Source organism: Pleurodeles waltl, chromosome 11 (assembly GCF_031143425.1).
Source record: "Pleurodeles waltl isolate 20211129_DDA chromosome 11, aPleWal1.hap1.20221129, whole genome shotgun sequence".
Classification (NCBI taxonomy): Eukaryota; Metazoa; Chordata; class Amphibia; order Caudata; family Salamandridae; genus Pleurodeles; species Pleurodeles waltl.
The window spans coordinates 422456833-422484520 of NC_090450.1; the positions used below are offsets into that span (position 1 = coordinate 422456833).

The following is a 27688-nucleotide window of genomic DNA, read 5'->3' on the forward strand; positions in this document are numbered from 1 at the left end:
CTGCCTGAGGTTGGGACGTCAACTGCTCTGACCGACCTCTTTGGTGTGGCGATCGCCGCCCTTGGCGTGGACCGTTAGACTTTCACAAAGTGGTTAGCTTTACCACACGGGCTGCAGGTTTTGCCCCGGGCAGGGCAGCTACCGGGGTGTGGTGTAGGTCCGCCGCACCACCTGCAGGGTCTATCCCTTTGCCTCCCTTTGTGGCTGTCAGCCTGCACCTTCGTTGTGTCCAAGGCCACGGTGTTGACTGGCTCCGTAATGATCTGTACCGCTGGTGCCTGCTCCATGTGCGTGGCGTGCGCCTTTGACAGTTCCTGGGATCGTCCGAGAGTTAGAATGTCCCTCATTAGCATGTTTGGTTGTTGCAGGATGCGCTCTCTGAGTTTTGATGAGGAGCATCCCTGGATAAACTGCGCCCGGATTTCGTCCTCTTCATCAGGCAGTGTGCACATGCTTGCTAACTTCCTTAAACGTGCATAGAAGATGACGACTGACTCGTCTTGTGTTTGGCACGATTGGCGTAACAGGAATTGCTCGTAATCCGGATTTGCGTAAGGCTCAAAATGCGCTGTTATTGCCCCTTTCAAAGTCTCATATGTGCGTGGCCTTGCTTCTGTCACTGATTTAAACACTTTGTGGATATCAGCTCCTCTGAGGTGCAGGAGAAGAGGCCTTTTCCTTTCAGGTTGGACGTCCAGGGCCTCAAAGTAGGTTTCAAGGCGTTCCACCCAAACCCTCCACCTTGCGGCCTGAGTGGGGGGGGAGCTCCTGTTATGGTGAATGGCTCGAGGGGAGGAATGCCAGCCATAGTGCGGGGACCTACCGGCTGCTGAATAGGTGTAACACTTGAATAATATCTTGAGCAGTGGGCTTCCCCACCTCTTTGAATGGGTGGATAAGTCCACTGTGTGTAGCCAGGCAGGAGTGGTGAACGAATATCAAGATTGGCGTGTTGCCAGAGGCTTCGACGCAGACTGTGATACGTGGGGCGTTGTGAAAAACCAGGAAACTCCTCGAGGCGTCTTCAACCAGGAGCATAAAATGCTCCGAGGACCTTGCGGGGTGTGACGCTCACCTGGGCGGCTGTTGCGGCCTGTGCGCTGGAACCGGCAACACTGTGAGGGTGTGGCGGCGGCTGGTAGGCCGCCGGCCGCTCCTTATCCGAGGTGCGGCAGGAGGCTCGATGATGGGCGGGCCCAGCTGGGCCTTCCATTTCAGCAGCAGACATGCTGCACGCACCAGGCGAGGCGTTGGGTAAGCGCAGCACGGGGCAGAGGTGTGCTTCACGCTGTCAACGCGAACGCTACCACGTGGAGATAGGCCCACTCCCCGTCGCCAAAATGTAGAGTCGTGCATGCTGCAGCAATGACGACTCTGACTCTGATCTTGTGCGTGGTATAACCGGTGAACTTTATTATACCACTGTCTAAGTATCACTGCCTTTTCCTGCACCCCAGACCCCCTTTTATTAACATGGCTACGTAGCATGGGGCGCGCTCACTGAAACGTCACGTCACAGGGCTGACGCTTAACACCCCTGACTACACACGGAGGAGTGGGCTTTCCCACTCCCGCATCAACACTACAGCAGGGGGGAGGGGCCTGAGCGCTTTTAGCATTGGATCCTGTGTGATCCGTGGCCGTCTAGATAGACCATGTATATAGAAAACTTACATGTACAACAATACAAATAAAACATTCTTTTTTCCTACTAGGGCATATACAATATTAAAAACATAAATAATTCAAGATAATCATTAAATATGGCATCAACCATAAACAGTATCATTTAAATCATTCTAGCGGCTGTTTTTGACCATAATAAAAAAATCCTTTTTATCAACATAAAGTCAAAGCTTTCTTTTAAATAAGCCATTAGATGATCAGCAGTTCTTAACCTTTTGTAATTTGTAATGCACTCCTAATGACATTTTAAACAGCGTGACAAGTTTCTGTTGAAGATAAATTTTGTTAAAACTCTATTGCAGTCAGGTGTTGCCTAATCCCTGCGGATGAAGCACCGGAGACAGGAGAGAAATTCTTGGACTATAGCATAAAGGACAAAATAGGGTAAAGTGACAAGTGCTCTGTTTTGTGGTATTATTACAGCGTCATGCGGGTAATTCATGATGCCAGGCATACAGAATTTGGAAAGCAACTTTAAAGTCGATTAGGTTCATTCTAAAACACAATAAATAGATCGGTAAATAGAGTTCTCTATCCATAACAAATATGATTCGCCAGGTATGGAAGTTGATTGTTATACATAAGATTATATAGTCTGCATTTTCAGTGCACTCTCTAGTCTCTTTTCCAGGCACACCTCCATAAATAGACGCATCACAATATCATTGGCGTCTGCGCCTAGACTTTGCGAGTGAGAGAACACTTCGATTAACCCCCGTTTTGGAAGGATGATTTTAAGTGTGGCAGCCAGGGTATTCAATGTGCATTTTCTAAGGATAAGCAACGTGATATACACACTCTCACCAAATATGCCTCTGGATTCTGCAAACATTTAATCCATAGGAGGCGAGGGGCTACTTGTAGCTGGTCCCCAATAAACGGTAGGCCCAACAACTCACGGCAGACAAAATAAGCAGTATTTTTAGGAACAGCAAGCAACCTGCGTGTGAAACCATTTTCTCTGGGTTGGAGCGCCTCTGCTTTTTGATAAACCCACACTCCCTCCCGATACAGGGCAGCCTAGGTACATTTTGTCATGTGCAATGTTATCGTCTCCACTTACGTTTCAGAATCCATGCAAAGTGGAAAATGGCCTCCAAGTTCCTTTCCATTTTTGTGACTTTGTTATTTATGTGATTTCCATGTTAGGGAGGAACTAAGGATTATCCCTAAGAAACTGAAACTATTTAACATTTTAAGGGATGTTCCCCCTATTTTAAAGTGCTTAATGGCCCACTGGTCATTGACTAAGACCCTGTGGGGTTTGTGTCTACAACCATCATTTTTCCATTCTTTAGTAGTGTGGCTTGTCCATCTGTTAACCTTGGACTCAATTAAATTTAAAAACAAGAAGGACCTGAAATGAGTAGTCGTAGATAGGTTGAATGATGAGGATGTTTATTTCAATTACAAACATAAATCAATCCTGTATAAGAGGGGCACAGGCACCGCAACCAACCGTCGCTTCTCCACATCTGTCACCTGGAATGCCGTGACATCACTCTATACTATGTCACACGATTCCAGGTGACACATCCAGATTTTAACCACATCACCACACTTCTTCCCCTCTTTGAAACACTTCTTCCCCCCTTTGAAAACTCTACCGAAACTAAATTCATAAATTAAACATTAAGCATTACACTAAAATAATTCTAAGAATACCAATAACATCTCATCTACAATTATCCGCCTACAAATAAATTCTTAAGAAACATGTGATATACAAATAAACTCTATAAATCATACACATTTTTTTTTAACATCATGACATAATCCCAAAATTTTGCAGGTTTATATCCGACTCTCACACTTTTCTTCCCAAAATCTTCACTAGTTTCAGTCGGAACATTAATCATTAATTGTTTTTTCATGCCCTGCATTTTCATGGTGGGGTCCAAAGCTACTCTTGTAGTACTCCACTAAGTTCCATCTGACAATTTGACAGCGTTCCTACGCAATTCTTGAATTTGCAGAGAATCCCTGAATTTTGACATACCTTTCCTCACCAACAAAGGATTCTTCACCCGCACCCAATCTCCAACATGCAGTCGATCACTTTTGTCTTGTGACCCACACAATTTCCTTTGTCCCCTAGTATTCGAATTAATTTCAGCTATTTGCCAGATTTTTTTCACATCCGCCCCTTCATGAAATAATTTGACCATCCAGAACGGGCATAATTCAGTCGTAGCAACTCTACCCCTCATGAGTTCAAAAGGACTTCTCAGAGTGGCTACATGCGGTGTTGTGCGATAAGACCAAATCAAATCTTTAACACTCTGATTAACTGACATATTACTTCTACATGCAGCTTGAACACAATCCACTAAAACTCGGTTAAATCTCTCCACCATTCCATTGCTTTGAGGATGATATAAAGGTGTTCTAATGTGTTTAATACCACATTTATTTAAGAATTGTACCATTTCTGATGAAACAAACTGAACACCATTATCAGTCAAGATTTGTTCAGGAAAACCTTCACGAATAAAGATGTTCCTTAAGCAATTGATAACACTTTGGGTGGTAGGTGCCCTAACAAATTCTACCTCAACCCATCTTGAAATATGGTCAATAATGACTATAAAGTACCTCATATCAAGTGGTAATACATGATACGGACCAAAAAATCTAGACCTAGCTTTTGCCAAGCCCTAGCAGGAGATGGCACGAAAAAATCTGTGCCTTTCCCTGTGATCAAAACCTTGTCACTCATGGAGCACTTAGTACAACTCCTTACATACTCCTCTATCTCTTTATCCATTCTGGGCCACCAAAAATCTGATCTCAACCTCCTCTTCGTGATGGTCGCACCTAAATGACCAGAATGAGCGCCAACAATTAAATCCCTTCTCATGCTTTCAGGAGGAATAAGTTTATCACTCCTCACCAATTTGTCCCCTTCAATAGATAATTCATCTGACACCTTCCAAAATGGTTGAAGATCCGGTGAAAGATTTTTCTCTTTGGGCCATCCAGACTTCACCAAACACATCACTTCACTCAATAAATCATCTTTCTTCACTGACTCAATCCAACTTTCCTCCTCTAAAGATTTACAACCTTCAGAAATATAAGCTACAAAACATTCTTCAATCTCTGTTTCCCACTCTTCTTCATCATCCTCTTTGATAGGTAATCGAGACAAAAAATCAGCCCTCTTGTTTTTCCCACCAGGTATATATTCAACAGAAAAGTTAAATTCTAATAATTTGGCAGATAACCTAGCAATTCTAGCTGTAGAACGTTTAATCTTTCTCCCTGACAATATGTCTACCAAAGGCCTATGATCTGTTTTTAACATAAATTGCCTACCCCACAAATATGGTTTAAATTTCTCAACACTCCACACACATGCCAACAGTTCTTTCTCTATCACTGAATATTTGCGCTCCACTAAGCGTAGGGTTCTCGATGCAAACCCAATAGTCCTTTCAAAATCATCACTCGAAATTTGTGTTAAGACAGCACCTAAACCATATTCACAAGCATCTACCGTAACCACAGTTTCCATTCCAAAGGAGGATCACCAGGATCTTGCAAGAAAGGAGCAGGTGGATGAATATTCTGCATTGTCCAATCAGTTGAAAATGTAAAATGCTTCCAAAATGTATTTTATATTTACATATTTTTTTTTTATAAGAAAAACGATTTTCCCTTCTTTTGTTATTATATTGTTAATATGGGGGTTATTCCAACTTTGGAGGAGGTGTTAATCCGTCCCAAAAGTGACGGGAAAGTGACGGATATACCACCAGCCGTATTACGAGTTCCATAGGATATAATGGACTCGTAATACGGCTGGTGGTAAATCCGTCACTTTTCCGTCACTTTTGGGACGGATTAACACCTCCTCCAAAGTTGGAATAACCCCCTATATTCTTCCCAGTGTAAGATGGCCGACAAGAAAATTGTAAAATATCCTGAGTCCCTTTTCTATTTTGCTGAAAAGTTCATAACAGGAAGTGCACAGAAGAACAGTAACGCCCGAGCCTGAAGAGCAGTAGAAAGCCGAAGGTGAGAATTGCAGTTCCTGCTTGCATAAATAACTTTAATTTTAATCCTTGATCAATCTTTAATTGACCCGATTGATGCGTGTGCGTAACAACTTGTTGAAATGTTTGCTGCGCGATCTCAAAATACACAGAATTGTGCGCGTGTGTCCTGCGCGCGACAGCGTATTTCACTGTTTGCTGCACGAGCGTCAAACCTGTTCAAACTGTCTCGCGCTGCAACCAACAGTCTCGCGCTGCTGCCAACAAGCTGATTTGTAACTGCCTTTTATACTTAAAAACTCTGTGCCCCCCACATCTCTACCACAGTTACTGTACTTGCCGTACTCGCCGTTAAAAACACCCGATTACGATTTTCACAACTTCTCTTCATTCCACCATCACTTTAAATATTCCGTGTTCAAAAGTGTTCCTGAGCATCTTGGTACTTTCCACTCGTTGCCACATGAAATGAGTAGTCGTAGATAGGTTGAATGATGAGGATGTTTATTTCAATTACAAACATAAATCAATCCTGTAGAAGAGGGGCACAGGCACCGCAACCAACCGTCGCTTCTCCACATCTGTCACCTGGAATGCCATGACATCACTCTATACTATGGCACACGATTCCAGGTGACACATCCAGATTCTAACCACATCACCACAGGACCCTAAATGTTGCTAGTACATTACCCTGGCCTGCAGCAACAGCTTTAGTGTGGTCTTCAAGAGATGTGTCTAGCTCAACGTGGCAAAGCTACACAAGACTTTCAAAAGCTCATAATGTTGGATGTATATGAAACAAATAGGATCTGACTATGGTGGAACTGGTGGTCATAACTGTCTGATTAACCTTCTCTAACGCATACTTGCTCTAATGATGCTTGTTGCTTGCATTAGATGCATGAATTCATTTAACATGGTTGCATGGGGTAATTTGGGGTATATATGGGAATTGTTTGGGCACATGACGGCACTAACAAACTTGTTGTGCTTATATTCATGTTATATTTATTTGTAAGGTGCAAATGTCACCTGAGGGGTTTTGTGGTGCCATTAAGAACAGGGCAGCTGCCCTGATTTGGCCCTATTGGAAGAGCCAGGTTTTCAGTTTCTTGAGAAATTCTAAGATCACACTGGCAGCTCTGATGTGTAGGGGAGGTTGTTCCAGGCTCTAGGAGCCAGGTAAGAAAAGGTGCAGCCACCAGTTTTGGCTCTACGGATGCGGGTGACATGGACGAGCAGGAGATAGGATAAGCAGAGATGTGTGGAAGCTGATACAGTTGTTTAGGTATGCAGAGCCTTGTTTGTGTAGGGCTTTATAGGTGTGTGTGACAAGTTTGAAGAAGGCACATATGTGCATTTGGAACAAATTGAGGTCTTTGAGGTATTTGGATATGTATATGTGGAGTAGGAGTTTGAGAATGAGTCTGGCTGCTCCGTTTTGGAGTCTCTTGGTGATTTTCAAGGTGATACTGATGTAGAAGGCATTTCTGTATTCCAGTTTGCAGATGACCAAGGCTTGAGTGATGGTTCTTTGGGTGCTGAGCAGGGGCCATATGAGTACTTTTCTGAGGAGTTGAGAGTTCGGAAGCAGGATGAGGCGATCATGTTGACCTGGTTAGGCATCGAGATCTGATTGTCAATCACAATCCTAAGGTGCCTAGGTGAGTTTGATGGGGTGGGTGTTGTTCCTAGTTCTGACGGCTACCAAGCTGAGGACCAAAGTGAGGTGTCTTTTCCTAACGGGGCAACTACTGTGTTGTCAGAGATGATCTTCAATCAGTTGGCACTCATCTAGACTTCTACTTTAGACATGCAGTTGATGAAATTTGTGTAGGTTCTGGGGGGGTCTTCAGAGAGGGAGAGGTGGGTGTCGTCTGTGTAAAGGTTGATGCTGAGTCCTTGGGTATGGGTGATGTTAGAGAGCAGGGCCATGTAGATGTTGAAGAGCGTGAGGCTGAGTCAGAAGTCCTGTGGATCAATGCAGATCAGGTTGGAGGAAGAGTATGTAGCGAGACAAATTGTCAACAATATAATGTAAAAATATTTGTTGTTAAGACAATAGTTTTTGCCTGTCCTTATCAATCTTCACCTTTCAACCTGAGCCAATGGTTGAGGTGTCACACGAGTTAGTCCTTTCTGGATAAATGAAAGAACACAAACTGACACTATTTAGATTCACTTGAACATATTAAGCTTTCATGTTAACTTAACCCTCCTTTCCTATACAGCCTTACTCAGTGCCTGAGTGTCTTGCATGACATTCAATGTGCGGTAGTAGGTTACACTATGAAGCAGCATTTCAATTATGTAACGTGTGGCATCAACCTGATATTACATTTACTATTTAATGTCTGCTTGATTTATACAGCACAAATTATTATTCTAAACAACGTGTTAGACAGACAACTCAAACACATTTCACATGTAGTGTCATGAGGCTGCTATCAGCACTTATTGCCAAGATATGCCAGTCTCAAACATTCAAAGCAACTATTTAGTCAAAGTATGTTGCAGACATTCATCAAAGCTAGGATACCCCATGTAGTAAGCTATCATGGACTTTTCAACAGGAGTCCTCACTTAACAGTCAACAGAAATATCAGCTTAGCTAACTCGGATGAGAATACAATTGCATCAACTATATTAGAGTGTGTTGGTCAGACTTCTGGCTCTATCATGTGCGCTAAAGGCACAAAGGCCATAGGCTGCAAATCACTGCTGCATTAAAAGTGCATATTCTGCTCACACAACCTTCCACAATAGAGTCAGAACACCATGGGAACATTGTACGAATGTTTTGCTGTTCACAAACTTGTCATAAAATGGTTTGGAACCCTGAAAAGGGCAAATCACCAAGTATGAAATTCAGAACAGAAAATTTACAAATTGCGAGTTGCAAACAGTGTGTACCAAACATTCACAGATAGTGATCAGTAAACAAAAAGGTTATATGCATGTACAAATTACCATTAAGTGGGAGCAGGTGGTAACCAAGTGCAAACTATAAAAGGATCCCCAGAATGCGAAGCACACTTTCAACAAAATGGCAGTCCTCTATCTATTGTTACTGATCAGAGGGAAAGGACATCTATGCAAAGTATATGTGTTTTTCCATATAGTGTTATTGTATTTCAACACAGTGTACATTACAAAGTATATATTAAATAGACAGGTAATTTTAGACCTGATAGAAGAGCCAGGCCTTGTTTTAGAAAGTCATCCCTAATGCACCCTGGCTATACCCATTAAAAACAGATCCTTTTCTACTTATACCTGTTAGTGTGAGGAAGCTATCAGGGCATAATAGCTATGACAGGAAGTGGAATATCTCAAAGTGTATTCTCCAGGATCTCCAGAAAATCTCTACATGCCATGTTGTTTGGGATACACTCCAGAAAGCCTTCCCTAACCCATTCAGGAGTTGCAGTACTCTAAGTTGTTATTTTAACACGTGCCTGTAGGAAGATGGCTGTCTATATAGTGCACCAAAATGACGTATGCTCTGCAGAGGGTACAGGCTTGCAGAGGCAGATATAGATAGGTCTAATGCTCTATTTGTGGTAGTGTGGGCGAGCAGTAAGGCTTATCATGGAGTTGTGTTAGTCATTTGTTGTACTCACAGAGGCAATAAATGAGACACACACTAAAACAATAAATCAGAGACCAATTTAGATAAATAACAGTTGATATTATATATGCTTTGAACCAAAGAACTTTGTTACAAGGTAAGTAGTTTTTAAATTAAAAATACTTTACAGTTTCAAAAATCAACAGTGCAGTTTTCAGTCTTCAATTTTATCCTATGGGAAGAAAACAAGAATGCAGTTTTGCAGGTAAGTACACAACTTACAAATCCAGTCTTCAGGGTTTTAGGTCAACACTAGGCAAGATTAAAATCAGCACCAAGAGTGCACCCACAGCGGCACAGGGGTGGTTGAGTGCAGAAGGCAAATTCAGAGTCAGGTGCTCAACGTTAATCAATGGAGAAAGCGGTTTCAGAGGTTGGTCTCCAGGTTTTGCGGTAAGCATTGGGGGAGGGGAGGGCACAAGGTAGCACCAAACTTACACCCTCAGCGTTACAGAGGCGGCCAGTTCCAGATTGCCTACACAGCTTCGGGGACCCAATGTTAACCAAGAGAGACAGGGGTAACCAATGAAGTGCTGCCTACAGGTGAGTACAGTGAGGTCAGGGGCAATCTCCTGGAGTTGAGGTAAGAACAAGAGGGGCCACAAGGCAGCACCAAACTTACACCCTCAGCTGCACAGGGGTGGCTGGGTGCAGAGTGCCGACACAGCATTGGGTGCCCAATGTTATCCAATTGTGGTGATCTGTTTCAGAAACAGGCTACAGGCTCTAGCCAGTAAGCCAGGCAAGGACAACCCACAGCTGCCTAGGTAAGTAGAGAAGCCAGGGGTCATAGGGACACTGACGATCCAGCTCCCCAACGTCCAGGAGCTCTGGATGCAGAGGTGTCTTTTGGTGTCTGAAATAGCTTACTGGGCAGGTCGCGGTCAAGGGGAGTCCTTGGCTTGAGGCTGCAGGCGTCTCTGTGGGGCCTGCCAGGGGTCAACCCACAATGGGCTTTTGTTCAGAAGAACTGGGGAATCTTCACAGAACCAGTGGGCCACTTGGACTCAGACAGTGGATGTCAGGTGCAGAAGTGGGTCCAGAGGCGGTTTTGCTGTTCCTCAGGAAGACTTCTTCTTCTTTGGAGTTGATTTCTTTTGGACAGGCCCGCTGTCCAAGGGACTTGTTGGTCTTTATCAAAGGCAGGCAGCCCTCCCAAGGCTTTGGAGGTCGCTGAGCGTCAGGACAGGTCATTGTTTGAGTGCAGGTTCTTTAAGGGCTGCATACGGGCTGGCAGGGCTGGGGCAAAGTAAGTTGGTGTCTTCAGTCTTCTCTGCTGGTGCGACTTCTGTGGTGTCCGGTTCTTCTTTGGTAGACAGAAATCTGAGCTCTAGGGGTCAGGGGTGCCACCTAAATACTGAATTTAGGTGTGTTTCAGGTAGTGCCAGGTGGTAGCCAATGGGCTACTCACCTTTAGGGTGACTACACACTTCTTATGACCACTTCCTTTGGGAAATGGACATAGCCCTAACCCTGTTGGCCTAATTCCTTCCACACAAGATGGAGAAATTTAAAAAGTAGTATCCACTTCAACTCCTCCACCTTAGGGGTGGTACTGGCATGAAGTGGGTACTCCTCCTAATTTAACAAATTTTCCAGCCAGTCCTACCACCAAAAGTGGGATCAGGAGATGGGGGTCGGCCTTCTCTACCATTTAGAGAGGCCTGGGGTGCATTTCAAAGGCGGCAAAGCCTTTGAAGCTCCCCGCCTTGGAATATCCATCCTGCCGGGGAGAGGAGGTCACACCTCTGCCCAGAGCAGGCCTTTATTCTGAGCCCTCAAGAGCATTGGCTCTCACCTCAGGGGGCAAGAACTAGGGGACTCCTCTAAGGTGCCCTTTGAGTGCATGTATTTATAAATCCATCACTGGATTTAGTGAGGGTTTATTAATACAAGATGTTTGATACCAAACCTCCCTTTTTTCAGTGAAACCATCATGTAGCTGGGGAACTCATAATTTCCAGTGTCCAACATATGTACTTAAAATGGCTTCCCTGCTTACTTACTATGTCTAAGAATCGACAGAGACATAGCAGGGGCCTTCCTTAAGTACCCCATGCCCCAGGTACCAGGGGTATCATTTACTAGAGACTTAACAGTGGTAACTAAAGGTTTGCCAATTGGGAAAAATGACTGTGCAGTTTTGGGGAAACAGGTGTGGCACTGGGGACCTGTTTAGCAGGGACCCAATACACTTTCACTTGAAATTGCACCAGAAACCAGGCATAAAAAGGGTGGGGTGACCATGTCAAAAGAGGCACTATCCTACAGTGCCCATTTTCCACAGATGATTGACCCACATATCAATATATCCACCATGAAGGATTGAATAGCGGATTAGAAATGGGAAGAACCTGGATTCACTGAACATCCAAGTGGTTATGTAAGAGTGCCTAATAACAGACCTTCTTGCATACTACCCTGGCAGCACCAATGATTCATATATGTTCCAGCATTGTGTGCTGTATCACTGCATACCAATAGGAGACTTTGCAGATGGGATCCTTTAGATAAGTAACAACCCAGTACCCACAATAAACAATGTATCCCAACATTTCACCATGTCTAAACATAATACACCTCTTGGCACCATGCCTTTATCCAAAGTTACTATAGGAATAAAGGCACAATTTATTTCAGAGGCAAGCACTGAGTCTGCCTGTTCAAAAGCTGGTTCAAAGGCAGGTTCCGGTAACTTCATGAATGTGGATGTTCACTGCACTATGCACTGCAGATTTGCTGTAAGATTATAGCATATTGTGCTGTGTTGCATAACATTGCAGAAAGGAAAGGAAAAGGACTCCTGGCCAACCCACAGAATGATGACTTAGATGATGATGATAACAACCAACCATCATCATGCAAGCCTAGGTCAGGATGCTAAACATGTTATTGTCACATATAGGTATACACTCTGGTTTCAAATATTTATTAATTCTTTCTCTTCTTCCCTCTGCTTCAACGACCCCTGGGCATGAGCCCCAGGCCCATCTCCATTCTTCTCTAGCCTCGTGCACCGTGTACTAGCCATCTCAGGCAAAGAAACACTGCTTAGGCTGGAGGCCTCCCCACTCTCAGAAGCAGCCACGTGCTCCCTAGAAGCAACGCAAGCTGTTTGCATCCAGTGCTAACATCACCTGGGACAAGGTCCGGGCTTTGTTGTCACTGAAATGTCACATTTCAGCTTGTAAGCACTGACGTCTGCTGTTCCAGCATCAGGGAAGAGACAAAAGGGAGGGAATGAACACAATTGAGCAGCTTTAAGAAGTGCTCACTGCTTAGTGATCCCCTGTGAAACGAATTAAGGGCCAGATGTAGCAAAGGGTTTTTCCCATTCTGTGTCAATGGGAAAATGTGTTCGTACATATGGCCCTAAATTCTTTTTTTTTTTTGCGAGCAGGGAGTCTTCCTGTGCATGTGCTAGCTGGGTGAGGAACTATACGCCTCAGAGAAACAAGCGAGGAGAGTGACTTCAGCCTGGTGACAGTGGCTACACAAAGTAGCAGTGCTTGAATTGGAAATGGGGCTCTTGTGAAGTGGCCCACGGCGCGGTCAGCATAGCGTCAGTCAAGAAAAGGGGAAGTGGCAGGACTGGCCGATAGCAACACAGTGCAGTGGGAGGCAAAATGTGTTCAGCGGCTCCATCCGCTTTCGCGGATAATTAGCACGCAACAGGTGTGCTGTAGTGCACATGTTGACACCATTGAGCTGCTCCGACCTAAAGTGACACCACAGGAACCAGATGTTGGGAAACGAAAGGCTCCCTCAGCATGGTAACAAACAAGCACTCAGCAGGTTTTGCTTCGTTTTTCAAGTTACCGAGAGCTGAATTGGGAGTGGGGGCTGCCATTAATTATAACAAACGAAACGTGCTGAGTGTTCCTACCTGCCATATATGGAGACACGGCCTGTCTGTGAAAACGATAGTAAGATAGCTTGAGAGCTGCTTTTTAGTTCCCACTTTTCCACAAAATTTTTGCACATCCCTGAACAAACTATGAATCCCACGCTTAGCAATCTTTCCTCTCAGCCCTGCCTCACGATAAAACAAAAAACATCTTCATCAGCAGCGCGTGTCTGCAAGCTGACAGTGTTCGCTGGGTTCATTTTTGACACGTGATATCTGTATTCAAGATGGTTGCTGATTGCTTTGAAACTCTTCAACAGGTCTACTGGCGCAGCCAGCACACATTTTCTTTTCGCTTTGCTGAGCAGTGGGTAGGACACCTGCCATGTGTTCTAGGCCTTGCTGGGGCTCTTAGTCTTCCACCGGAAGCAGACTCTGTGGGCTGAACTCTAAAATGTTGGAAGGGCTAGGGCCGAGTCAGTCAAGCTGGTACGAGCAAGCCTTCTGGAGAACTTGAAGAACGGCTGCAGCTGATGGAGGTTAATGTTCAGATTTAGGCACAAAAAAACGACAAGCTGCATCCCTAAAACATGTTGTTTTGTGGTCGCTATGGTGATAGAATTGAACTGTGTAGAAGGCTGGCCTGGCTTCTAGTGGGTACCAAAGGTACTTACACCCTGTGCCAGGTCCAGTTATCCCTTATTAGTAGAATAGAGGTGTTTCTAGCAGCTTAGGCTGATAGAAGTAGCTATGGCAAAGCAGCTTAGGCTGAACTAGGAGACAAACAAAGCTCCTACTATACCACTTATATCAAGTGCACAATATCATAGGAAAACACAATACACAGAGTTACTAAAAATAAAGGTACTTTATTTTTATGACAATATGCCACAAGTATCTCAGTGAGTACCCTCAGTAAGAAGGTAAGTAATGTACACAAGTTATATGTACACAATCCCAAAACAGGTAAGTAAGAGTCAGTAAAGTAATGCAAACAGTGTAGAATTACAATAGGTTGCAATAGGTGAACATAGGTCTAGGGGCAACACAAACCATATACTCCAAAAGTGGAATGCGAATCACGAATGGACCCCAGACCTATGGGAGCTTGTAGAGGGTCGCTGGGACTGTAAGAACACAGTCAGGGTGTCCAAGATACCCCACCCCAAGACCCTGAAAAGTAGGGATAAAGTACACCTACTACCCCAAAAGGACACAATGGTCGTGATAGGGGGATTCTGCAAGAACAACAAACACCAGCAAGGCACTGAATGTGGATTCCTGGACCTGAGGACCTGCAAGGCAAGGGGACCAAGTCTAAGAGTCGCAATAATGTCCAGGGGGGGCAGGAGCCCAGGAAACCCCAGATGAAGGTGCAAGGAAGCTGCCTCCCGATGGAAGAAGCTTGGAGTTCTGCAACAACGAAGAGGACTAGGAACTTCTCCTTTTGATGGAAGATGTCCCACGTCGCGATGAAGGTTCCAGGAAGGACCAGGATGTCACCCCTTGCAGGAGGAGACAGAGGGGGCACTCAGCAACTCAGAGAGCCCCCACAGAAGCAGGCAGCACCCGCAGAAGTACCCGAACAGGCACTTGGGAGATTTGTGAACCGGAGCTGGCTCAGAGTCACAAAGGAGGGTCCCACAACGCCAGAGGCCAACTCAGAGGGTTGAGCACTGCAGGACAGAGTGCTGGGGACCCAGGCTAGGCTGTGCACGCAGGAAATCCTGGAAGAGTGCACAGGATCTGGAGCAGCTGCAAATCACGCAGTACACAGATTTGCAGTCTAGCGTGGGGAGGCAAGGACTTACCTCCACCAAACTTGGACTGAAGGATCACTGGACTGTGGGAGTCACTTGGATAGAGTTCCTGTGTTCCAGGGACCACGCTCTTCAGGATGAGAGGGGACCCAGAGGACCGGTGATGCAGTCTTTTGGTGCCTGCGTTAGCAGGGGGATGATTCCGTCGACCCATGGGAGATTTCTTCTTGACTTCCAGTGCAGGCGGAAGGCAGGCGACCCCCAGAGCATGCACCACCAGGAAACAGTTGAGAAAGCCGGCAGGATGAGGCGCTACAATGTTGCTGGTAGTCGTTTTGCTACTTTGTTGCGGTTTTGCAGGCGTACTGGAGCAGTCAGCGGTGGATCCTTGGTAGAAGTCGAAGAGGGAGATGCAGAGGAACTCTGATGAGCTCTTGCATTCGTTATCTGAAGAATTCCCCAGAGGAGAGACCCTAAATAGCCAGAAAAGGAGGTTTGGCTACCTAGAAAGGAGGATTGGCTACCAAAAAAGGTAAGAGCCTATCAAAGGGGGTCACTGACGTCACCTGCTGGCACTGGCCACTCAGAGCAGTCCAGTGTGCCCCCAACACCTCTGTTTCCGAGATGGCAGAGGTACTGGTCAGGAGAGTGGTCACTCCCCTTTCCTTTGTCCAGTTGCGCGCCAGAGTAGGGCTGGGGGATCCCTGAACCAGTGTAGACTGGCTTATGCAGAGATGGGCACCATCTGTGCCCATCAAAGCATTTCCAGAGGCTGGGGGAGGCTACTCCTCCCCAGCCCTTCAAACCTATTTCCAAAGGGAGAGGATGTAACACCCTCTCTCAGAGGAAATCCTTTGTTCTGCCTTCCTGGGCCAGGGCTGCCTGGACCCCAGGAAGGCAGAATCCTGTCTGAGGGGTTGGCAGCAGCTGCAGTGGAAACCCTGGAAAGGCAGTTTGGCAGTACCCGGGTTCTGTGCTAGAGACCCGGGGGATCATGGAATTGTCCCCCCAATACCAGAATGGTATTGGGGTGACAATTCCATGATCTTAGACATGTTACATGGCCATGTTCGGAGTTACCATTGTGACGCTATACATAGGTAGTGACCTATGTATAGTGCACGCGTGTAATGGTGTCCCCGCACTTACAAAGTGCGGGGAATTTGCCCTGAACGATGTGGGGGCACCTTGGCTAGTGCCAGGGTGCCCACACACTAAGTAACATGGCACCCAACCTTCACTAAGTGAAGGTTAGACATATAGGTGACTTATAAGTTACTTATGTGCAGTGAAAAATGGCTGTGAAATAACGTGGACATTATTTCCCTCAGGCTGCAGTGGCAGGCCTGTGTAATAATTGTCTGAGCTCCCTATGGGTGGCAAAAGAAATGCTGAAGCCTATAGGGATCTCCTGGAACCCCAATACCCTGGGTACCTCAGTACCATATACAAGGGAATTATATGGGTGTACCAGTGTGCCAGTTAGAATTGGTAAATTTAGTCACTAGCCTGTAGTGACAAATTTAGAAAGCAGAGAGAGCATAAACACTGAGGTTCTGATTAGCAGAGCCTCAGTGATACAGTTAGGCACCACACAGGGAACACATACAGGGCACATGCTATGAGCACTGGGGCCCTGCCTGGGAAGATCCCAGTGACACAAGGGCTAAAACAACATACATACAGTGAAAAATGGGGGTAACATGCCAGGCAAGATGGTACTTTCCTACAAACTGGTACAAAATGCTTTCACACACTGGGTAGATGTTTTTCATCAAAGTGGTACCCACATTTTAGCAGTACAGTACTCAGATTTGTTAAGACACAAACCATGGACACTTGTTTAATAGTTTATTTGTGGTATAAATACAGCCCTCACACCGTTACACGTCAGTCTCCTCCTGTTGCGTCAACTCCTCCTTCATATTCTATTTACCTCATCCAATTCCATTCTTTGAATGAGGTGTGCCTTAAGACCAATTGGCAATGCAACATTCCGTCCTAGGTAACTACCCAAACAACACATCACCCCTCTTTGAGCATGCAAACAGCATTACCCAACAGTACTAATTATACAAACTAAAAATGATATTCTCCCTTAGGAGCTTTAACCTAAACCTCAATATTAACAGCAAAAAATGATCTTATAAAGAAAAATTAAAATAAATAATATATACAAAATCACCTACACATTACATTTATAATCTTTCAGTTTTTCTAGTCTGATTATTTTCCGACCATATCTACTAACATTTCCCCTTTACTGCTGGAATCCTGAATACACACACATGATAATTGGCACACATTCCCTTCCTGGAAATCATTCCCTTCTTCATCAGTTCTCTCTGGTTCTTGTGTATTACCACTAATCATTTCATCTCTCAGCCAAGTAGAACCATGCGTCCCTTCTGTTTTTTCCCTTTGTATGGTGCTACACAACTCAAATGCCATACTCTTCCATCACTTAGCAGCACAGTATTGCAAAGTACCATCCTCAGTCTTAAAGGTGGGTAACATTTCCCTTCTCCTTTTCCTTTAAAGCCTGGAACCTTCACCCTTTCATAGTCTCCCACTAGTACCTCTACTTGTTTGCAATTATGTTTAGAATTATATAATACTTTGAACGATCCTGTCTAGTACTAATGTTTCTCTTAACCGAATCCGGTGTCCAACTACCTTTCCCAGTCATCCATCCTACGCTATCCTTCCCTAACGGAACTCTGCCTCTCATTAATTCAAATGGACTGTGCCCTGTGATGTCACTAGGTGAGATTCTATATGACCACACCATTTTCCACAACTCTCTTCTCAATGACAATTTGCACTATTTGCCAATTGAGTATAATTCTGTAACACTCTGTTGAAACATTCCACAGCTCCATTTCCACCTGGGTGATAAACTGATGTAGTGCTATGTCTTATTCCATTTCTTTTCATAAATGTTTTGGAGTCTTCAGACATAAATTGAGGTCCATTATCTGTTAAGATAACTTTAGGTAGACCTTCTCTAACAAAAACCTTATCCAAATATTTCACAATTGGTTGAGAATCAATTTTAGTTGTGATTTTTATCTCTGGTCATTTTAAGAAATGATCCATTAATACCACAATGTACACAGATTCTCCATTTTCATAAACTGGTCCTGTAATATCCAACCCAACTCTCGCCCATGGCATTTCTGGATGTTTTATGGGACACAGAGGTGGTGTAAATGTTAACAAATTATTTTCTGACTCATTACACGACACAATCCCTCACTTTCCTCTCTACAGCCACATCTATCCCTGGCTACCAGTATAATTCTTAACTCTTTTTTTTTCATTTTAGAGATTCCTAAATGCCCTTCAACGTAGATGTCTAATAGTTTGGCTCTGAGAATTTCTGGTGGAATAAGTCTGCCACTTCGTAGTACTATGTCATTCTCTAAAGATAACTCTTGTTTTAATTCCCAAAATAAGCATACTTTCCCTTTCAGTTCATTTTTAGTTGGTCATCCTTCCACAATCCAAGAACGTACTTTCGTTAAAGTATGATCATCCTTCAAAGCTGTGATCCATTCTTCCTCTGAAATTCCCTGTACACCTTCCTTAATTTCTGCTACACAATTGCTTCAGTATCATTCACACTGGTACTTTGTGTAATTAAAGGCAGTCTGCTTAAGAAATCCAGTGTTTTGTTCTTTATACATGGCACATACCTTATATCATATTTATGGTCTAAAGGTCTTATGGACATGTGTGCTATTCGTGGGGATGCATTGAATAGCCCTCCGAAGGTAAAGATTTTCGTAAGCGGCTTATGACCACTACGCAGAATCACCTTCATTCCCCAGAAGAATGGTCTGTAATGTTCCAAACCCCATACACATGCCAAGGTTTCTAGTTCAATAACAGAATACCTTTCTTTTGTTTCCGTTAGTAAATGAGAAGCAAACGCAATCATGCGTTTCTTTCCATGGGAATCAACTTGTGTAAGCACTGCTCTGATACCCTTGTTGCTGGCATCCTTTGGCAGAATACATTGTAAACTGGGGTCAAACCCCTGAAGGGGGGGGTGCATTAATGATGTCATTTTAAATTCTAGTAAATGCTTCTTGACACTACTTTGTCCACACAAATATATATATATATTTTTTACTAATTGTTTAATGCGGTACGTTTTACTGGAGAAATTCTGTACATACTGAGCATAACATTTCTGCTAACCCTAAAAATGCCCTTACTTCTTCTTTATCGGCAGGAACTGGTGCTTTTAATATGGGCTCCACCAATTTTGTTTTGGGCTCAATCACTTTTTTACTTATCTCGTGCCCCAAGTACGTCACTGTGTCTCTTGCAAACTTACATTTGGCATTTCAGCTGTGAGGCCCTTAGCACCAATAATTCTTAGAACCTCTTTCAACTTTACATCATGCCCTTTTTTAACTTCCCCATAATAAGTATATCATCTTGAAAGAAGTTGACATTGTGTAACCCCTTAAACAATTTGAACATTAGTCTTTGGAACATGGCCGCCGGAGACGCCAATCCAAAAGGGACCCTAACAAATTGGTAGCAGCCGAATGGGGTAATGAATGCGGTGAACCTGCGGCTATCGGATGCAATGACACCTGATGATGAGCTGAGGTTAAATCAAATGGCCTTTAGTCATTGAAACCATCTCATTAATTTTTGGTAAAGGAAATTGATCCACCATAATATATTTGTTTAAATCTCTCAAATCTACACTTAACCTCAGCTTACCATTTTCTTTCCTAGCTACCACCAATAGAGCTACCCAATGAGATGCATCAATTTGTTCTATGATGCCTGCAAAAGTTTTTCCAATTCTTTACACACCTTATCTCTAATGCCCAAAGGAATATTTCTATCTTTGTGCGCTACTGGTATAGCATTTTCTTTCAACACAATCCTATGTTGGAAAGCAGTTAACATCCCAATTTCCCCTAAAAATACTTTAGGATACATTGGTCTAATGTTTTCCCCATCCATTGTCTCCTCCTGAACAATCAAGACTGTTTCTGGTCTATTAGGGTTTAGGATTATACCCAGTTTGCCCTGGTCCCAGCACCCTAATACCGATGGTCCTGACTTAGAAACATATAGGGGCATATATATATGAGCACCTAGCGCCACCAGAGCATCCCTTTTCGTGACGCTGCGGTGGCGCTATGCCCTGTGCTGTATTTACAAGGTGGCATTAAGCCACTTTTTGTGGCTTAACGCCACCTGGTAAATATGACCCCTTCACACACAGCCCTTTGTGTGGAAGGGGCGTGCAATGTGTGTTGCTCTGGGTGTGCCACAGCAACACCCATTGCATTTTGATGCTGCCTCTGATTTACAAGTTTTCGTAAACCTGAGGCAGCTCCGAAATCGAACGCCACCCCGGGATTGGCGTTAGCAAGGCACAACAAGGCTGAATACTTTTATTCCTCCTTGTTTTTTGCTTTTTCTATGTGTGCTGCATTAGTGATTGTTTATGTGCAGGAAGGGACACACATAAACAATCAAACCACTCAACGCAGACATCCTTGCATGATGGTGCAAGGGTGCCTGCGTTGTCATTGGCAGCTAAATTTAGCACCAGCATAGGGGACAACACAGGGGTGCGCCGTATTCAATTAAATACGGCACTTCACAGCATTGTGAAAATGACGGCGCACAGCGCTGCCAATTTCAGGGCAGCGACATGCTCCACCATTTTCCTTTAAATATGGGCCATAATTTACGCTCTGCTTCTCTGGACTTGAAAGTAAAATGCAATTTTCCATAACCCAATAAGTCAATTGCTTCTCCCGTGAAACACCTTGGGGAAATATCTTGAGGATCCAATTTCCCTCCCAACTTTGGTTCAAGTTTATTCAACCATACTGCTTCATTGATAATCGTGTATGGCGAACCAGAATCCACTGTGATGGTAACTGATACACCTTCTATACATAGTGCACATTTAGGTTTTTTCCTTTCAATATTAATATTTTGCGCCTCAAATTAATCTCTTATGTTAAAAACAGACGTATTTAAGTCATCATCTTCCGAACCAGAAGATACCATGTCAGGTGTACACTCTAATAATTTTATAGACGGCTCCTTCTTTTTCTTGCATACACTCTGGAAATGTCCCACAACACTGCAACCTGAGCATTTCTGGTTACGGGCTGAGCACTTTTTGTCATTGGCAAATTGACCCGTAGAACTGTATCTGTAACACTTCACTGTAGATTTGTGCTCTTCACCATTTTTTAGCCACTGTTTGTATGAATTGTCTCGTTTTATAATATCCGTTGAGAATCTAATGCTTTTCGTTCCACTTTTAATTTTGTTAATTTGATCTTTAGGTTCATGTATGTCATTACCATCCTTTTTGGGTTCTGAAAGTACCGCTTAATGACTTCTTGTAAAGGTGCTTTTCCTTTTGCCCAAAAGCAGTCTTGTATTGCAGGATTCGCAGCGTGCATTACAATGTGGTACCTAATCATTTCATCGTGTAGGACTTTAAATCGACATGTCAATGCCAAGTTTTTTAATGCCGACACATAATCCTCTATTGATTCTCCCTTTAATTGCTTTCTGTGATAGAATTTATATCTTCCAATCCCAACACAACCTGTTGGTGTATACTATTTGTCAAGGTCCAAGTTTTGTCTGCAAAGTTCTGAATGAACTTTGAATAATATTCTATGAGGCCCATGAAAGATCTTAACTGATCCTTGTTGTTTGGTGGAGGAGCATCTCTGATGGACCTTAACAAGTATTTCTTTGGTTTCACACCCTTCTTTGAGAGTATGTCCCAAATATTCAACCTCGTCCACTAAAAATGTACAGTTTTCTTTTTTGAGAGTAAGTCCCACAGATTTAAGTTTATCTAATACACAATTCAATGCAACATTATGGTCATGTATAGTGTTACCAAAAACCAGAATGTTATCTTGAAAGAATACTACATTTGTTACTCCTTTGTAGACAACCGACATCATCCTCTGGAACACCCTTGCAGCCGAGGACAATCCAAAAGGCAACCTGTTAAATTGGAAAGTCCCTTCAGGAATTATGAAGGCCATGAGTTTCTTTGACTCCGGATGTAATTTGATCTGATGATATGCACTCTTGAGGTCAAGTTTGCTAAAAAAAAAATCCCCCCTTCAACAACAACAGCATCTCATTGATGTTCGGCAGAGGAAAAGTATCCGTTACGATGTTGTGGTTGACACTGCGTAAGTCCACGCAAAATCTCAAACTTCCATCTGGTTTCCTAGTAATTACCACCGGAGAGATCCACTCAGAGTTTTCTATTGGCTCAATAATACCCTTAGACAACATGTCCTCTATTAACTGCTTCACTTCGCCTCTAATTGTTATGGGGATCTTCCTCAATGCGTGTTGCACCGGGACTGAATTCTCTTTCAACACTATTTTATGCATGCACCCTTTCAAGGTTCCAATGTTCTCAGCAAACACTTAATTTGCCCCTTCAAGGATATCCTGAATGGACATGTCCTCAACCACCATGACTTGCGATGGGGTTCTCGGATTGATCACTATATGCAGGTCATACTGGTGTTGCCACCCCAAGATGGGTGGCCCCGACTCAGCCACATAGACTTTGCCTTCAATCGATCTGTTTTGAAATCTTATGTCCGCTAGCATATAACCTATGATATCAATTTGCTCTCCTTGGTATCCCCCAGTGTTTCTGTCCTTAGGTTCTGGTGTCACACCAGGCCAATCCTGATCCACCATACTTCTAGGTACTATGGTATACAAAGATCCTGAATCCACCATAAGTTCAACCTTCTTGCCCTTGATCAAAAACTTTGCCTTGGGTCGAGAATATCTCCCTACACCAGTACTCTGTACCCACAAAATTCTGTCTTCCTCATAGTCTTCATGGGTATCCTGATTGCACTGATCCTGCACCATTGCCACTTTGCTCAGAGAAGCTCTACATACTTTAGCAAAATGTCCTTTTTTGCCACACTTCCTGCACTCCCTTCCCCAAGCAGCACATCCCTTGAAGTCAGCATTGTGCGCTGTGCTCCCACACGTGAAGCACATCTTAGAATTGGATTTGCTAGTGTGCCCTAATTTGTCACGGCTCCTTGGATATCCTCCCTCCAACGATTTTTTTTCGTTTTTGATCACGGTGACCTCACTGTTACTCATGTCCTTCTTCTCCATCTCTTTCATATAATACTCCGATTGTTCAACCACCTTAGCTATTTCAATTGCATCTCTGAGGGAAGGATTTTTCGTTGCCCATGAGCGTTCCTGTATTTTATTACTTTTATTGGAGAGTTGCCTTAAACGTGAGACAAAATCACCAATAGACTCATCTGTTCTTTGAGGTAACAAATTTGTACCTACACATCACCACACTGGTTTCTTTCGAAAACCTTTTTTTTAACCTAAGTTTGGCTTCCAGAAACACATCCTCGATGTGTGTTCCATCTTCATTAAGGAATTCGGGTAAGTATTTAAATACATGTTGGCCTTCCTTACCCAACACACTCATTAAAATAGCTTTCTTTCTTGTAGGTCTAGATCCTTGGCCATCCAAAGCCTCCAAGTAATTCTCAAACATGTCAACCCACTCTTCCCACTCAATGTCAGGTGAGCCCACCTCTTGTAAGAACATTGGTGGCGCAAAAATGGCTGAATTGTTCATGGTTGAATTGTAAACTGTAAACTATGTATGGTTACAATTTGTAATGGTAGGGGAAGAAACACAAATAATAATGATAAGTGCCTCCAGGAGTCACCAAGACACAATAGTCCACTTTCTATATCGCTGGAACTCGAAGCCTACAGAATAATAGTCCTTCTTCACTGTTGGTGCACTACAGCATGTAGTCCTACTTCTATTCCATTGTCCCTTCACCAACCGCTGGCCGCCGAGTAAACAGGAGCAAGATAGCAGGTGAGAGTCCTTGCCGATCACCTCTAGTCCTGAGTAGTAGTGAGCAAGAAGTATACCCACTCGCAGGTGAGAGTACTTGCCGATCGCCAACACTAGGAAACTGCACGTGTCTCTTTAATCTTCACTGCCACAATGGAGCACGCGCCGCCTGGGACCAAGGCAACTGATACGAATAACGCTCCGGGCTCTTATTGAGGGAACGCCTCGCCAACAGCGCTCAGGACACGTAACGAAGGAAACTCCTAACACGCAGTCCAGGATTAATTAAAACGCGCACTGCCAGCATCACGAACCTTAAGTTTTCCGAAGAGGCATGAAATGGAGCTTGTCACCGCTTAAATGCCTTGCGCACACGTAGGTTGATGGCATGAGCCGTACCTCAAAGCTGGTCCCTCGTCGCCAAATAAGTGTTGTATTGGTAAAATAAACACTGTTCAAACAGCTTGACTTGAACTCCAGGTAAGATTTATTCACGGAGGTACGACTGCGTGCGGCTCCCTTCACCAGCCAGTCCGAGTAACTGTCGGTAAAGGGAACTCCGCGCACACTGACACTCCAAATTCCACATTCGCCAGATCAAAACAATACAACAGTACGAAACTACATGGTACAAAACGAATTTCTACTTTTTGTCAGTGACTGGAGTTTTCAAGCTGACCTTTACAATCACATTAGTGACATGGCCCAGCCCCCGGAGGCCTAGTCGCCATTAGGATCCATGTTGCGTTGTAAAGGATAGCCCACAGAGGCAGCCCCTAGAAATGATTTAGAATTGGACATGTTAAGTGTTGTGAGAGACTGAAATAAAGCCACAGTAGTACACAACATTAACACTGAGATCTGTATAGCTTCCTTACATTCTGAATTTCTTTCGTTATCTAGCATGTAACGGGCCAGTGTCAGGAAAAAATGTCACGATGTTGAGGGAGCAAGTTTACTGTGAAACGCTACATCAGTGGCAGCAAAAAAGTTGTCATAAAAAAGCAATTACTTTTACACCCCACCATTTTCAAAAGTCACAGGCCGCCGCTGAGTCTTACCCAGCTCTCTGATCTGAGGATTGAATTAGCCTTACTTGAGCATTACGGGTAGTTTTTGGAGCTCTTTGGAGTTTAACTTCGAAACGATAATTTCTTGGCTTGGCACCATTGGGAACCCTAGATGCTGGAGGCAGGGGAAAAGTTCTATTGCACTTTTTTGACAACATAAGTTTCGTACTTTGAGCCAGCACAACTGGAAGTTCAATGTTTGATAAGCCGTCACATTCTCAATTTCCTCAAAAGAGAAACGTTTGCACCACTCTCTTAGCCGGCGGGTAAATGTCAAATCCGATGCAAACAGTGCTAATGGCTATTTGACAGTCTAAGCTGTGCAATAATTTCTCACTGACTGCATTTTCCCTGCAAACGTTTTATCAAGTAATACCTGGCAAAAAGGTTCAGGGGAAAACTAAGGGAAAAGTGGAAATGCACTTTTAGCTTGTGGTAAAACAGATTATCAAAGGTTATGTATTATTCTGACATGCAGACCGTAGAATCGGGAGGTAAAGCCACCTGGAAGAAAACCACCAGCTTTGGTAATGGAAATTTACCCATGTGATTTTACCTTCCAGTATTAGGGCACACTCAGTTTAGAGGCAGCCTAGCCCCACATAAGAGCCACTGTAGTAGCTGAGTAGAGACAGAACATCTCTGTGAATGTTGATGTTTTGCAGCGAATCCTCAATGCACCGCAAAGACTGCGTAGGACCTTGTTTTGAATTTGTGAGACAGGGCCCTCCGCCACAACCATGCCTAAGTACCCTGTCCGCCACACTTTTGGTTCCACTGCTTTTTTACATTTGTCAGAACTGACCTGTTTTGCTGTTGGAGCCTAAGCTGGCTCGGCAGGGGTAACACTTTACTGGTAGCCGATTGACACTGGATCGTCGGGCTAAGTACTGCAGACCATCCTCCCTATTTAGAACAGACATACCCAATCATCGCTTGCTTCGGTCCCAAGGGTCGGATGCAGTGCGGGGAGGTAGGGGTGGAAGGGGGTAAAATGTAATTAAAAAATTAAAAACGTACCTGATCCGCTGCGCCACTCCTCTTTCTCCCGTCGCTGCAGGCAGGCACAGGCTCCCAGACTGCCCTGCGGCCAATCCTGATGCTGCTCAGAGCAGCGTCAGGATTGGCTGGGAACGCCCAGCCAGGGTGCTGCTAGCGCAGGTGTTTTAATAAAACTGACTAATAGGTGTCTATATATTCTGAGTAATGGGTTTGTGTAGAAAATAAAATAACATAGAAAAAGAATGCTCGCATTTGAAAACTTGATCACAATGAGTGGCCGCCAATGTTAACGAAGTGTACTTATTAATAGTCTAATGCTATGAAATGTTGAGCATATGTTTGATTAATGTAGTAATATGTCATATTAAAGGTTATTCATTATGTATTAGCTTTATTAATTGTAGGCCTTTACTTAGTGAAGGTCTTAGCCTAGTTGACAGGCCTCATGTCAAGCTGTATTTCTTAACGTTTAATAAATGGCTGTCCTAGAGAGTTAAACTGTGATTTTCCATTGTATTGTGTAAATGTGCTCGTAGCTGAGAATGTTTTCTCATGAGAACCGACCTCTAGAAGCTGCTGTTCTTGCTAAATGTAACAATATGTGTGTATTGTGTGTAAGACTGACTTTCTCAGGAGGAGATCAATGAAGACACTGACTGGAGTAGAAACTGCAACAATATTGTTACCTGACAAGCCGGATGATGAAAACATTGCAGGAAAAAAACAATCAGCGACATTTGAACGGAGTAGTGGTAGAATTCATAGATTTGGAGTTTTAGTTTTAAGGAACAAAGTGTGAACATGCGATTCCTTGACCAATAGGGAATTTAACTTAAAAGGACTGCACTGAGAAGAAACCAGCATTTTGCATTTGCCAATAGCCCATTGCCCATTTTCTTGCTGGCCAAAAGGTCAATAATTTCTTGTGCGTCTTGACAAGTGACGTGCTTAACTTTAATGGTTAAAGACTTTGCGGTTTCTGAACTTTGATGCTGAATCCTGATGCCTTGCTGATCAACTGATGTCCTGATGACGTAGACTATCGTAGCTTGCCGATCCAACTGAGGAGAGGTATTATTTACCCATTTGTATGTTATGCATATTTACTTTTTCTTTCTAGGTACCAACCGCACTGTTTAGCGAGAGCCATAGTTAGATGTTTTTCCAAATTCGTGTTACTAAATTGTTTTGCATGAAGCCCAACATGCTGATGCTAATCTGGTGTTAGATAAGGATCCTCACTAATGAAAATCTGCTATAGGGAATAACGTTTGATGTCTTTTCTCTGCTGAATCTACTTGTATGTGATCTTGTTTGCAAAATTGTTCTTGCTGTTAATTTGCACCGTAACCTCAGAATGTGTAATAGTTCAAGCTTTGATTAGATTACGTTTCTTCCATCGCTTTGGACAGCCAGTGTTGTTTCTGTATGCGTATCATTTGATTCTGAGATTAATTTGCATGACTTTAGCATTGTTAATATAGGGAAATAAATATTCAAACTTTTACAAAAGGTGTGGTTATTCATGACTGAAAGGTCCTGGTGCGTGACAATTACTGACTCAATTGATTATAAATGGCTTTGATTATTGTTGATTATTAATAGTGTTTATTGGTTATTGATCTGCATGTACTAGAATTATGGTGAGATCCCCTTAATGGCGAGTCCACAGGTTCATCGACCTATTCATGTCCCCTTGTAGGTTTACTTATTAAGGTCAGATGCACTAACAGTGCTCCCTGGCAGACTGGGAGCCTGTGCATGCTCTCTCCAGCTGGCAACTGTGTTGCTG

At 43.7% G+C, this 27688-nt stretch overlaps 1 protein-coding gene and 1 long non-coding RNA gene across 3 annotated transcripts in view; one reads left to right on the forward strand and one right to left on the reverse strand.

The window, feature by feature from the left end:
* The window catches only part of LOC138265764 (uncharacterized), a 94699-nt gene extending 88993 nt beyond the window's left edge, over window positions 1-5706 (forward strand). Inside the window, exon 4 of the long non-coding RNA XR_011199416.1 lies at window positions 5642-5706. This is a non-coding gene — a long non-coding RNA (uncharacterized lncRNA). The remainder of the gene's footprint in view (window positions 1-5641) is intronic.
* SNORC (secondary ossification center associated regulator of chondrocyte maturation) overlaps window positions 1-27688 on the reverse strand; it is a 275466-nt gene that overhangs the window by 118435 nt on the left and 129343 nt on the right. The window lies entirely within an intron of this gene.